Source organism: Lolium perenne, chromosome 1 (genome assembly GCF_019359855.2).
Source record: "Lolium perenne isolate Kyuss_39 chromosome 1, Kyuss_2.0, whole genome shotgun sequence".
Lineage (NCBI taxonomy): Eukaryota > Viridiplantae > Streptophyta > Magnoliopsida > Poales > Poaceae > Lolium > Lolium perenne.
In genome coordinates, this window is record NC_067244.2 from 251,813,802 (window position 1) to 251,829,395 (window position 15,594).

At 43.8% G+C, this 15,594-nt stretch overlaps 1 non-coding gene across 1 annotated transcript; it reads right to left on the minus strand.

The window, feature by feature from the left end:
- Nucleotides 1-14,723: 14,723 nt before the first annotated feature.
- On the minus strand, nt 14,724-14,834 carry LOC127327987 (small nucleolar RNA SNORA5). The gene has a single exon (XR_007868902.1). It is a non-coding gene; the product is annotated as a small nucleolar RNA SNORA5 (small nucleolar RNA).
- Nucleotides 14,835-15,594: the final 760 nt, after the last annotated feature.

A 15,594-nucleotide genomic window follows, 5' to 3' on the forward strand; every position in this document is an offset into this window, starting at 1 on the left:
AAGCAAGCAGGGACACAAGGGAAGAAATGATGTGTAATAATTTATTGTACCAAACTTTGTTGAACATGTGAATTATATTACCCGTGATGTGTTTGGTGTCCATTTTCGAATGATTCAATTGACTCGAGATAGCACTGATGATACATGAAATTTGGAGTGACTAAGTCATACTCCTGCATACATGAAATTTGGAGTGACTAAGTCATACTCCTGCATATAGGAAATTTGGAGTGACTAAGTCATACTCCTGCATACATGAAATTTGGAGTGATTTAGTCATACTCCTGCCTAGGCGTATAATATGCATACTCGTAGTCTTCATAGCCGCCGCCGTTGTACTGGTAGTCGTCGCCTTCTAAGTTGCCGGCGTCGTTGCCGTCGCCGCTGTCGTCGGCTGCTGCCGGCGGCGCTCGTGGCTCGAACTGAGGGTAGCGCAGGCGGGGGATATCGCCGGCCGTGATGTAGTCCATGACGCTCTGCAGAGTCCGGCCGTACCACCATAGCCGACGGCCGGCCTCGTGGAAGTTTCCAGGAGGCAGACCGTCCTCCTCATACCTGGCGAGCGCCCTCTCACGCCGATTGATGAAGAAGGCGTCCCAAGTATGCTGGTTATCGGGATGCCAGCGGGGATTCATCCGCTGCTCCGGCGTGAGGTCGAGGTAGTAGTGGTTCGTGATGGCCGCCCGGCTTGCAGTACCCTGAGGGACGGGAGGGACCGGCACGCCGCCGGCGCTTAGGCTCCAGCCGGCAGGGACGCGGTAGCCCGGTGGGCAAGGGTAGTTCGAGGCGCAAAGCTCCTCCACCTGCTGGTAGGTTAGAGTGGGTGCGGTGGAAGCCATGAGAGAGTGATGAGAGATTGTAGAGATGTGATAATGCTGGCCAAGCCGGGCTACCTATATGTAGTGACAAATGGCGGGAAAAATGGGAGCGGGAAGACAGGAGGCGGGAAGAAAGAGGCGGGAAGAAAGAGGCGGGAAGAAAGTGGCGGGAAGAAAGAGGCGGGAAGAAAGTGGCGGGAAGAAAGAGGCGGGAAGAATTTTTCTGATTTATTTGATATATTATTTGTATTTTTAAGAATTTGAATTGAATTAGTTTTATTTTTCTGAATTTTTTGATATATTATTTCTGTTTTTAAAATTTTGAAATGAATTAGTTTTATTTTTCTGAATTTTTTGATATATTATTTGTATTTTTAAGAATTTGAATTGAATTAGTTTTATTTTTCAGAATTTTTTGATATATTATTTGTATTTTTAAGAATTTGAATTGAATTAGTTTTATTTTTCTGATTTTTTTGATATATTATTTGTATTTTTAGGAATTTGAATTGAATTAGTTTTATTTTTATGATTTTGAAAAAGAAAAGTTTTTTCAAAAATACCTTTAGTCGCGGTTGGCCAGGCCAACCGCGACTAAAGGTGGCTGCGCGCGGGAACTCAAAACCCGCCGAAATACCCTTTAGTCGCGGTTGGGGAGGCCAACCGCGACTAAAGGGTACCCTTTAGTCGCGGGTCGCCTCCCCAACCGCGACTAAAGGGGGTGCTATAAATACGGCGCGGCGCGAACCGCCGCGCGCTTCTTCTCCTCGTCGATTCCGCTCTCGTCTGCCGCCGCGCCCGAACGCCGTCGTCCTACTCCTCCGCGCCGAACCCTCGCCGGCCGTCGTCGCCGCTGCTCCTCCGCGCGCGCGCCGCTCCTCCGCCCGTACGTCTCTGCCGTGCGCCGCTCGCTCCTCGCCGCCGCCGCCGCCGCTCCTCCGCGCGCCACCGCCGCTATAGCGCCGCCGCTCGCGCGTCGGCCGTCGCCGTGTGTAGCCGCCACCGCCATCGCGCGCGCGCCGCTCCGTCCCGCGCGCCGCTCGCCGTCGGTCGGCCCGTGGGCGCGCGCCGCCGGCCGTATGTCGTCTCTGCCGCGGAGGAGAGCAGCAGAGAGAGGCGGCCCGGCCATGGCCCGGCCGGCCAAATTTTCTTTTTTTTTAACTAAAAATTAATTAATTTAATTATAACTAATTAAAGTTTAAATTTGTAACTAATTAATTAAAGTGGTAAATCTATATCTATATATATACTTTAAATTGTAAATTTGTAAAAGTTTTTTAATTAAAATGGTAACTTAATTAAATTGTATATCTATATCTATACTTTAAATTGTAAATTTGTAACTGAGTTTTTTAATTAAAATGGTAACTTAATTAAATTGTAATTAACTTAATTATTAAAGTGTATAATTAAAGTGTAACAAAAAACTTAGTTACAAACATCAAAAAGACCGCGGCGGTCTCTCTCTCACCGCGCGTCCGTGCTCCTCGCCGCCCTCCTCCTCTCCCCTTCCCGCGCGCCGCCGGCCGCCCCTCTCTCTCTCACCGCGCACGCGCCGGCCTCGCTCTCTCTCACCGCATGCGCACACGCGCCGTCGATCTCTGCCGCGCCACCTCGTCGATCTCTGCCGCGCCGCCTCACTAAAATTTGTAACTTAAATTTGTATAACTTAAAATTTGTAACTTCAAATTTGTAACTTAAAATTTGTTCCCGCGGTATCTCTAAGTTTAATACTTTCGCCACCGCCACCCCTTTCACCACCCCGCCACCCTTTCTCCACCGCCCCCCTTTCGCCACCGCCACCGCCCCCCTTCTTCACTTAATTAATTTGTTTTGACTACATGTTTTCAGGACTGACATATGGCGGACGATAGAGCTGACCCGATTCTGGACAACTATGATCCGGACGCTGAAGACCATATGTTCGGCATCATAAAAGGCGATATTCTATATGTGCCGACCGGACAAGAAGAAGATGATATCTCTTCTTATCTGAACCTTGAGGGTGAAGATGAAGGGCGCCGTCAGCAAGATGATGCCGAAGAAACGTCGATAAACGACGATCTTCAATTGGAAGTAGCAACCACCTCCGGCGCCGAGGTATATATATACATTGAGCCTCTGGTGATACAAACTAACTGATTTGAATAAATATGTGTGTACTAACGCGCGCGACTCTCTTTCTTATTTTAGCCCTCGGCCGGATCGTCGAAAAAATCGAGTACGTCGTCAAAGCGTGGCGCAACCAAGACGATGAAACCAAACGAAACATGCACCATCGATGTTGTCGAGGAAGCAACCGGCAGGCCGCTGGAGCCCAGCAAGAACGCCACCAAGTTTATCAGCCAATGCGGAGCCGTTGTTAGAGACAACGTCTCGATCACCTTCCAGGAGTGGAATGAGCCAAAGAAGGCACGTCTTGGTTTCACTTTTGTCGATAAGAGAACAAAAAAAGATTGCTTCAACAAGCTTATGGAACATTTCGTTCTACCTCCGGAATACCGAAAATACGATGAGGAGGGTAACAAGATTCAGGAAAACAAGGAGAGGTGCAAGCTAGTCAAACAGTTCGCTCTTTCTAAGATGTCCAACGCATTCCGGAAATACAAGCAAAATCTAGCCCATGACTTTGTCAAGCAGGGCAAGACTCCGGATTTCAAAGGACAATATGAGAAACTGCAACATGATTGGCCAGAATTTGTGAAGCAAAAGAAATCAGAGCAGTTCCTTGAAATGTCGAAAAAAAATAAGAAGAATGCGGCCAAGAAGGAGTACAATCATATTATGGGGCCAGGAGGGTATCGCTTTTGGCAGCCTAGGTGGGAGAAGATGGAGAGCGAGCTGAGGGCGCGAGGAATCCGTCCAGGTACGAAGGGATGGGACCCAAGGGCCAAAAGCTGGTGGTACGGGCATGGGGGATCGCTGAACCCGGAGACAGGGGAGTGTGTTTATCAGGGCAAAATAATTACACCCACCCAAAAGCTTATTGAGGCAATGAGGGATGCTCAAGAGGGGAGGATCAAGTTCAACAGAGAGAACGACGCCCTGACAAAAGCCCTCGGGAATCCTGAACACGGAGGACATGTACGAGGCATGGGGCCCATTTCGTGGAAAGTAGGGTTCCCCCAGAACGATGACCCGTACGGTTACAGAAGCCGTAAGAGAAAGATGGATCGGGATGCAGATGTTGTGGCAAAGTTGGTAACGGAAATGGATGTGATGAAGAAAACCGTGAGTGTACTAGTAGCCGAAAGAGATGCAGCTCGGGCGCAGCATGAAGATCATCCAATGGATCTCGGAAGCCAGCAGCGGAGAAGAAGCAGCGTGGCTTCCACGGAGGCCTCACCGGCTGGTGCACCGACGATAGAAATTACTGCACCGGAGCCTCTGGTGGTCAAAATTACTGCACCGGAGCCTCCTCGCTACCCCGTGGACGATATAAAGGAGATGAAAGCATGTCATCTGTATTATCCTATCGGGAACATGTCCATGAAGGTAGCCATCGGCAGTGCTTTGCCACCTGGAGCACTCCACCACAACAACCCCATTCAAGATGGCTATGCTCGTGTCACGGTGGAGGAGATAGTCCAAGGGTTTGAGGACCTGGACATTGACATTGCTACACCTGAAGGGGTGAAAAGACTTGGAGATGTCAAGCGCCAGTTCATTCTATGGCAGAAGAAATTTATCAAGTTTCCAGGCGAGGCGCCAACAAGTCCACCCCCGTACGGTGGTGGTGGTGGCGGTGGCGGTGGCGGTGACGGTGGCGGTGGCGGCGGTGGTGGTGGTGCTTCACCTACACCTCGTTCACGTCAGCCGACGCCGCCCCCCAATTCACCTCCGGCGGGTAAGCAGACGCCGCCCCCCAGTCCTCGTCCGGCGGGTGATCAGCAGACACCGCCCCCCAATCCACCTCCGGCGAAGAAGCAGAAGCAGTCCTGGGTTATTAACCCGGACCCTTATGTACCTAGAACCACAAAGATACCAGAGCCATCACTGAAGCCTCTCCCCACAAGGCCTTGGGAACGTAGTGCCGAGGAAGTCGACTCACGCGCGGCTGCTGAATATGAGAAATGGAAGGCGGACTGCAAGAAGAAAAGAGAGGGCGAGCCCAAGCCAGTATATTCTGACAAGCAAAAGCAGTGGGCTAAGTCATTTTTGACCACACCGTCCCAAGCCGCGAAGAATCTGCCTGACGACTATTTACGTGAACTTCGTAGGCAAGCACTATCGTTCAAGAGGAACCAAGAGTTGGCGGAGAAGAAAGCCTTGGAGGAGGAGGCCGAGAAAAAATTAGAAAGGGGGAAAGAAGTTGCCCAGCTCGGGGAACAAAGTAAACAATCGATTGCCCCGCTTATAGTGAAAGCCGCCGGTCCGGATGTGTAACATCCCAAGTTTCAACAACAATAAACAAGAGAGAGTTTCTCCAAACCCAAAATTTGCAATTAACAAAAACTTTTTCTATGCATATAGTACCACATATAGTTATATGCATTTGAGTGATATTCTTTTGTGCAATTGCCATGATGAGTGTTAGTATGATTAAATATTGTTATATGAACACTAACCAAGATCACCAAACCCTAAATTGAGGAGAATTAGAGAAAATGGGAAAAACCCATTTCTCACTCACATACACTTTATGTAAATTAACAAATCCTCAACCAAGGCCAAGATTGCTTGCCCCATTGCTTCTAAAATGCTTCAATGTGATAAACTAACACTTTTGCATCCTTGGATCAAGAATCAAATAGCAAGAAATCAAGATTTCATCTTACATATGATAATGGTCACTTAACCCAAAATTATTTTCTTCACCACTTTACCCCTCTGTATTTCTCAAATCTTAAACTAAGCAAGGTCAACTAAAGCCAGGTCATCCAAGAACATGTCAAAGTGAGTAACTTTGATGTTGACCACCCTCCCTAAAGTTGACTAGGTTGACCAAAATAAGAGGGCAAAGAGGGAACCCGAGAGAGAGAAGAAGATCACCTCAAATTTGAAATGTTGCAAATCACTTCCAAATTGAGTGCCACCACCACCAATACATCACAATAATTATATAAATGAGATTCACCAAAGAGATTTTCAAAATTCAAAAGAAAGTTTCATGCGGGCATTATGTCGAACAGGTGGCAGGCAGCATCTCGAATTTGTGTTTCATGCTATTGTCCAGCAGATTTGAGCCTAAACCACTTTTGCAATGTGATCATCAGCCTCCCCTACACCCCCTGCCTCTAGCCCAGTACTTGCATGGTTGATTAAAGTCGAGGAGAAACCCTAAAACATGCCAAACAATGCCATGTTTGATTGATGATAGGACTAGTGTGTGAACTATTTTGAGTGCCTCTAGTTTAGTATGTGAGCTTGGTTTAGTATTTATACCCCGTATTCGTATATAGATGCTAGTAACGAGGAATACCAAGAGGAGGAGGGCTACTCTCAGGAAGAAGAAGAGAACTTCGATAACTACCCAGCTCAAGGCAAGCTAACCCTTGCTGAAAACAAGTGCTTAGCTCTCCAAGAGCAAAGGCATCTTCACACTTTACCTTTATGTATTACCCATCCCATGTTTTTACTTACTTTTGCTTTTGCTTATTTATCTCGAGGTACTTTTTGATTTATGATTCACTTGTCTAGAATAGAACAAGAGCATCAAAGTTAGCCTAAGCAAATAAAGCTAGATAGCACCCCCTCATGACTAGTTGCTATTGCTAAGAACTAAAATTGACTACTCTAGATGGGAACATTTGTGAAATGAACGGAGGTGAAAGATTTTGAAGGTGAATATGACCTTGAGGAGATGGTAATTTTTGATAAAATAGATGATTGAGTTTGAATGCGATACCCTTCCAATTATACGAGTACCCCCACAATACCTGATTATGGGTAGGGCTTAACTAGAAACTTGTGTATTTTAGTATGGGTTCCCTCTGAACAAACATCATAGGGGTTACGCCGCGGCTGCCTCCGTTACTTGTGGATTGATGTTGAAATGAGGTGAATGTACGGCCCAAGCCCTGTGCAGTTCCCGGGTTGACTGCGGTTTCCACCGGGAGGCCAAGCTCATGGGGAGAGGTGCTCATACTAGCATATATAAGTGAAAGGTTTCGATTGATGATCCGCGTACTGTGTTACGATGATTCGGGGTTATCCTCGACGGATGAAATCAAAAGTTGTGGCACTAGAGTACAACCTCTGCAGAGTGTTAAACCTATTCGAATAGCCGTGTCCACGGTTACGGACGATTGGAAAGGCCATACTATCTCCGTTATCATTAAAATGTTTTGATTCTAGAAATGAATGGTGGATTGAAAGGTGACATTATGATGATCCATAATGAGTTGTGGGAATGACACTAATGTTCCCACTTGAGTTTAGTCTAGCAAATGAAATAGGTTTTTACCAAAGATTTATGAAACTAAAACTTGGCTTTATGCAAATAAACCTAGAGCTTAGCACCCCCTTACACTTAATGAGTATTTATCTTGGAGTTAGTTTGCGAGTACTTTAAAGGTACTCATGGCTTTGCCCTGGCTATTCAAATGCCAGACTTTGAAGGAGAGCAACAGTATCAGGATGACGGACAACAGGACGTCTACGATAACTAGGATCGTCTTCTAACGTCAAGCGTTGCCTGTGAAATAGATAGTCCACTACTACTCCGCTTCCGCTACTATTTGTGATGTTGAACAATATATTCGTGTAATATTGGATCATGTGATCTATGGTTGTAAGACAATATGTGTTGTAATAAATGATGACTCTATGCTACTTACTATTATGTCTCGCAAAAACATTATTCCTGGGATTGCGATGTATGGCATAATAGGCATCTGGACTTAAAAATCCGGGTGTTGATAGGATGACCCCGATATCATAGCAGCTGCGGCAGCACAGGGATTGACTGTAACGAGTGCCAGAGAACAAGCGGCCGACTTAGGTATCACTCTTCGTGCACTGTTAGGCCTTGATGAGGCGCCAATGAAGGACGTAGTATTTACATATGTGAAGAATGGCCCTCTCGTCGAGCCTGCGCAGGAAGAGGATTTACCTCGACAAATGAAAGGTCTGCTAAATTGGTACAAGGGTTACATAAAACATAAAAACGCCAAAGACTATATCTATGCGGAAGTTAGACATGAGCATCACTTCAAACATTACTGGGTACAAATTCATCTGAGTGAATTGTTCCAGCTGTTCAATCTGCGCGACCTCGACAAATCTATCATCAGTTGCTACGTTCTGTAAGTGATTTATTAATTTCTACCCCATCTCGTTCATTGCCTGCACTATATATATATATTGTCCTAACTATCTTGTTGTGTACGCTATTATGCAGAATGAAGAAGCGGGAAATGCGAATAAGGAACATCCATGATGTTGGGTTCATTGACCCACACATCGTTAATTCACATGTGTTAGAACACCACCCCGCCGACGTGGAGGATGACCTGTGGCGGTTTATTAGAAAACAGCAACAGAAAAGTGATATTCTATTTCCTTACCATTTTGGGTGAGTGTTTCTGTCTTGAGCACATTCTCTTTTGTTTACTCCATGCATGGTATGTGGCTAATCGATGAGTTATGCATGACTGTGCATGTATCGTGTCCGCAGGTTCCACTGGATTCTTATGGTAATTCAAGTTCAGACCTCCTCAGTTCTCGTCCACGACTCTCTGAATATGGATCCGGCGCTTTGGGCCGACATGAGAAAAATGATGCAAAAGTAATTATTTTCATTCATTTGCGCTCTATATCGATCGGCCTATTTCGTTCATCATTTCCTAATATCAAGTAACTAATTAATAACTCTCTTGTTTATTTAATTTTCTTTGCCTCGTAGGGTTTGGAGACGGTTCGTAGATACCAAGGTCGGTGAATTCAAAAAAGAGCTACATTTTAAAATGGCAGTGCGGACGACTGGGGATATTCAGCCACCGGGGACCAATCTATGTGGATACTATGTTTGTGAGAGGATCCGGAGATACTGCAATGAGCGGGACCAGAAGTGTGAGAACAACATCCTGAGGAATAACCTCCGGAAGACGCTTAGTCCAGAAGCTCGCTTCCGACCACTTCAAGAGGAACTAGCTGGATGGTTGGCGAGGGAAGTCATCGATCCTAGAGGAGAACACCATTACGATGACGTAGAACTTTATATGCACCAGAATTTGTAACTAACTTGTTCAAAATTGTATATGGTCATCCGATATTGAATATATATTGTATATGGTCATCCGATATTGAATATATATTCTATATTCCTCTTGAATTCTTTTTGGTTCTAATTTCAAATTTGTTTGAAATTGTACATTCATATGCATGTATGTAGTACCGTAGAATATGTGAAACTCCTTCAAAATTAAAACCCAAAAGAAATAAAATAATACAAATTAAAAAGAAACCAGATTTAGGGGGAGGGGGGCTAAACCCTAAACCCTGCGGAGGCCTTTAGTCGCGGTTGGCCAGAAGAACCGCGACTAAAGGTCCTCCGCCCTGGCGCTCGCCTGCGGCCCACGTGGACGGGCCTTTAGTCGTGGTTCGTAAGGAACCGCGACTAAAGGGGGGGGGCCTTTAGTCGCGCTACTTTGGTCGCGGTTGCGCAGCCGCGACTAATGGCAGTTGCGAACCGCGACCAAAGCCCCTTTTTCCACCAGTGGAGGAGTATAAATAATGCATTTACAATATGTGCTTTAAATATGTATGTGTGCAGAGTGCTAGATATCATTTGTAATCTGTGTGGGATGGGGCTATAGGGATCCGTCGACAAAACTAATGCGCTAAACCCTAACCCGCCCCTCTATGATACTCCCTCCTTCAATAACTAATTACCGTACATTACGGTTTAGTAAAGTCAAATTTGGTAAACTTTGACGAAACCAAAAAATATCAATATTAACAATATGTAACAAATATTATTACAACTAGCATAAAATATATTTTTAGATTACATAATCCCTACCACAAATGTTGTTGTTTTTTATATGCTTAGTCAAACTTTGTAAATTTTAACTCTGAAAAAACCTAAAATACAGGGTAATTGCAGACAGTGAGGGAGTATTGATACGTCTATCTAAGCTCAGCCGGAAATTTTTTGTGCTCATCTGCCGCGCGATGACGTGATACACACAAATCAGATGGCCCAACGGTCGTCACTGAGACGTGTTACATGTTGACGTATAATTAATGGTCGGGCATCTCTCGTATGACTCAGCGTCATTTTCATGCTTTCACTGGTCCAAATTATTAATGGCTGGCTGCTAGACGAGCTAGGCTACCGCTATACCTGTCTCGTGGAGTTACACGAACGCAGCAACGCACAGAGCAGCCGTGTTACACGGTTCGATTTTGAAGCTCCAACAGGCGTGACAGGCCCGTGCGCGGGTATGTCCATAAGTAGGTATACGTCATCAATAGTACGTATTTACGTACGGAAGAACTGTATGGGCCTCAAGACGTAGATTGATCGACCGAGATAGGTCTTAGATGCACGCAGTGTCAACGTGCAGCGTATTATTCCGGCCACGTCTCGTACCATTACGATCATGCGCGCCTCTCTCTCGTAGCCCCTCTCGCAGTCTCTCGCAGTCATTTTCATGCTGTCACTGCGCTATCTAGCTAAGCAGTCCGATCCAAATAATTCATGGGTTGGCAGCTAGACGAGCTAGACATTGCTAGAGCAGCCGTGTTACACGAAACGTACGGTAGCAGGAATGCGCATAGCAGCCGTGTTACACGGTTTCGATTTTGACGCTACAATTCGCATGACAGGCTCACAATTGATCGAATGGTCGCGCGCTGGCTCGTGCGCGGGCACATCCGTAAGTAGGAATACGTCATCATCAGTATTTACGTACGGACGGACGAACTGTATGGGCCTCAAGATGTAGATCGACCGACCGAGACAAGTCTTTGACATGTCTCCCTCTCTCCCTTCACAAACAATTGTATTTTTTAGGTTCTGTCAAAAAAATAAGTTTGAGCAACTGTATATATAATGGTAGTAATTATAAAACCGGTAAGTATATTCTAACATGCATCTAGTGATATTAATTTGGTGTCACAAGCATCGTTGCGGCTTTCTATAAAATCGATCAAACTTAAAAATATTCAATTTAAAACAATAGTTAGATGTACACTTATTTGTGGATGAGCGTAGAATCAAATTAGGCTAGCGTAAGAGTTAGGGTTCTTTCAGATGCATACTCCATCCGTATTTATTTACACTTTAAATATGTTTTTTCGAAATTTTAATATTTCCTTCGCTCACTAATGGAAGGTCTTTTAGCATTTTTCGTAAATACATATTTTTAGACGTGTTTTAGTATTTAGGTTTCCTTATTTTGATTCTTATCCTAGTTCACTTTGAAATATTTAGAGCATCTCCAGTTACCTCCCACAAACCATCCCCCAAAGGGATTTGGGCGCGCCGGACAAAAAAACGTTCCCAACCGCGTCCCCCAAACCCGTTCTTTGTCCGGCGCAGCCCGATACGGTGTCTAACGCCCCGAGCCCGTTCCCACCCCACAGGGGATGCTCCGGGCACGCCGGGCACAACGAAAAGCGAGGTGTGGCGGAACCGTGCGTCAGCGGCCTAAAACCCCGTCGCCTACCTTTGGTCAAGCAACGTTAATGGCGGCCCAGTTTTTCCAGGTGACGCAGGGACGCTTCTCGTCGTGCATGGCCGTGTCGCCGTCCGCGCCGGCGTTATTGCGTCCAACGACCCGCTTCCACTTTTGTGGTGACCCAGCGTACCACTGCATGGTGTAGTACACAAGTCGTTGACATAACACAAGTGAAACACCGTTCCACTCATATTACATCCCTCAGAGTGGTACAACAGAAACATATGCGAGTCTAAGGTATGTCTATAGAAGTACACACGAACTGTTTACATAAGATCAACACAGCCTCCTACTGTACAGTGAGGTAAAACTTCAAATAAAGCTCCAGAAGAACGACTCGTAGTATAACTTATTGCTAACCCAAGCTTAAGAGCTACTTGGCTTGCTATAGAAATCTAGCTACATAGGTGCTAGGATTAGGGAAAGGTTACCTTTTATTATTAGTCTAGGTTTCCATTATAGCTGATGCAGAAGTTGACTCTATTGACTTCTTTGACTGGATTCTTCATCTTGTTGCAGTTGACTCCTTTGTCTTCGAGTTCCACGTTAGTTTCTCCTTCGGTGCTTTGATCTAAGAAGGGGGTTCAAATGGGAGGGAATGAGTACGAGCGTACTCAGCAAGTTCATATTAGGAAATAGGTGTATCATGCACTAGCTACAGCCATAGACCAGAAAGTCATAGGCCAATGCAAGTTTTCATAAATATTTCTTCAAAAGGTTTATTTTATTCTGAAAACTATGCCCGTCAGTCTTCACAGGTTGAACAGAACTTCATGGAGTTCCTTTCCTGTCGCGTTCGTAGTTCCCTTCCCGGAACAGGGAGTGACAGCCACAATTTGATACACTCTGCAGAGGTGCGTTACTTTTCCCATAAGAGAACTTATCCTTGTTGCCAACCAGGCGCAAGCTTTCCCGTCCACACTTCCTTGGTGTGAGGCCAGGTGTAAGATCCAAGCCACACCGCCTTCTCCGCGACCCTGCAAACCCACCCTTTTGTTCATCCGTACACACCTGGTAGACATCTCCCATTCATACGGCTTTACCCCCGGTGTACTATGGACAATCCTTCATAGACGGTAGAGCCTCTCATCCACACGGATGGGGATTTTAAAGGATTTTCCAACCTACGGCAGTGTTCTCCCAACACCCCGCTAGGCTCTATCAAGTCCGTTGGCGTACAGGAGGGAAAAGATACAGCTGACTTCCCAGAGCCATTATAGATCTTATGGTCAACGCGATATGTACGGCGCTAGAATCACTGGACGACATTGGTACTTAGTCCTAGATGAGTAGTACCCTTGCAATGGAACCTCCACCAATCAATACATACCATGGTTCCATTGCCCACCACATAGTCATATTCATAATTGTAAAATAATACTTTACTTTTCAATGCAAGAGTGATAAGTATAGTACTTTGCATATAGTTTGATAAAAATAATCAAATGGCATGAGCAAGCGATGAACTTGCCTTTCTTGACTGCAAGATTATGCAGGCAAAAGCTTCGATACGTGAGAACTCCAAATTCTGAAATACCATCATTGTCCGGTAAGGACAATGTTTAAAGAACCAGCAAAGATGCTATAATGCATAGTATGAGATGCAATCGTCCCGAGCGTAACCTAATCCCGATGATTTAAGATTGATGAGTTGTAAAGATTTCTTTAGGGTGTGTTGCACTTTTAGAATGGTTCTCAAACAAGGTTATTATTAGGGTTGGTGATTTTAATAGCATAAACAAGTAATATAATGTATTATAACAAGCATACACATAAAGGACTTGTAGTTGAACAATATGTAAAGAGCAGTTGTCAATTTTAAGTTCTACAGGACATGGTTGATGATTACTTGTTTTATACTTCAAAAGAATAACTTTTGAAGAACATGTTAAATAAGAATATGAACTACTATACATAGGAGCTATGGCTTTATAGGGTTTACTATTGGGTTCATTTAGTTCTCTAATAGGAACTAGTTGGTTTCTTAAATAGAATTGGTCTATATGTAGCAAGTATTAGCAGGTTTATTACTATGGTTGATTATGGCTATCATATCAAAGAGTGATGGTCAAGGTGTTGCTATGAGTTAGGGTTTACTATGGCTTCACATTTGCTTCACTAAGTAATCACTTAATGGTTTCTACGCTAAGTGGTTTATTACATTCTAAGTAGGGTTTAGTTGGATAGGAGCATGTGTTGTGAATTGCTACACAAGGTTGATACTAGGGTTCATCATTGTGCTTCTACTAGGGTTTGATGGTTGAGGTTGATTCTAATGGTGTTATCATGGGTTAACAAGCTAGGGTTTATAGGTATAGGTGAATCTTATATGATCAAATGGGCTAAACCCCTAGGGTTTTAGGATTGCAACTATTAAGGAGGAACACATAAAATAATGGGATCAAGGTCTTACTTAAATTAAAACTAGGGTTTCTAAATTATGGTATAACTCTTAAAATGATAAATGAGTAATATAGGTGCGGTTACTAATTACTTTGAAACAAAATTAGTAATGGTTTGACATTTTGTTAATTTTCACAAGATTTAATAATTAAAGTAACTCCTATTTAGATTTGATTTAGAAATCAGGGTTTAATAAGTGTTATTAAGTTTTAAATTATTTAACTTGTTAACTAAAGATGTTTAAGTACACAAGTTTTGGATTTCCAAACTCATATTAGTTTTTAGCACTTTCTTGATTTATTATTATTTAAAGAAAACAATAAATTGCAATTAGGGTTTATGAATTACCACTAATGTTTAATTGATGAAATTATGATAAAGAATACTAATCTGAATATTTTATTTACCTACTGGTTGGTTAAGATTTATTTTTGAAACTAAACTAGTTATTGATTCAAGTTGTATTTAAAATAAATGAAAATGCATATTTAAGTATGGTTAAATAATTAAATTTTCATTTTGACACACATTTTTATTTTATATTTTTATTGAATAGAGTTTATTTTTGTGAGCATTTTGATATATTATTTATATTTTTCTGAGTTGAAATGAATTTTATATGATTTAACAAAGTTTCAGCATTTTTTTGGAATTTGAAATAAAGCAAAAATCTAAACGTACCCAAACGATACACACCCACAGACACAGGCAGGTGGGACCTGTGTCCACCTCAGCAGCCACGCAAGCAACGACTGGTCCACTTTGACTGTGGTGTTTGACCTCACACTAGTAGGAAAAGCCTCATCAGAGGCGCACGAAAACATGATTCTGTGGCGCATGGGCGGTGCGCCACAGAAACTTCGCCACAAAAATAGGGTTTCTGTGGCGCACCGGACCATGCGCCACAGAATTAAGGTGTTCTGTGGCACATATGGACTAGCTGCGTCACAGAAATAGGTGCGCCACTAAATTCTATTTTGGTGCGCCACAGAACAATGTACATGTATACTCGATTTTATGCTCCCTGGTGTATTATACAGGTTTTGTACACATTATACAGGTATAATATAGACAGATAGACATATATAATATGGACACATATAACATAGCAACATTATACATGATCATCACAGTACTTAGAGCCCGATCGAGATACATATATAGTGGCAAGTGTCAAATGTTTTGCATACAACTCTTAATTCATACAACTTTCACATTTTCGAGATACAAAGTAGTCTTCATCCGGTTCCTCCTTTGCTCCCTCCTCTCTACCCACCAGGCTCGCTTGCATCAGGGTCTTCATCCGGTTCCTACTATGATTAAAATGGAAGAAAGTGAGACCAACAAGTCCGATGCACAAGAGAAATGGAATAAATGCCTCATACATTGTTGGTCAACACAAATCTTAACATTTAGGGATGGCGTAAGTGAGACCAAGTCCGATGCACAAGAGATTGATATTTGTGCTATTTTACAAGGCTCACTTACGCCACCCCCAAGTGTACGGTGACCAAACATTTTAATCATCGGCATTTTGAAAATACCAAAGCAAATGGAATGACAAAATGGAATAAGTGCCTCATACATTGTTGGTCAACACAAATACTATGGTCAGAAACCATAGTTGCAGTATACAGCGCAGTATACTTTCCAGAAGGGCCCCCTTTCCCCGGCCGCCGTTCCGTGAACGGGTCCTTGACGACACAACAAATCCGATCTGCCTATCCGGCGCAGAACCACGGCTG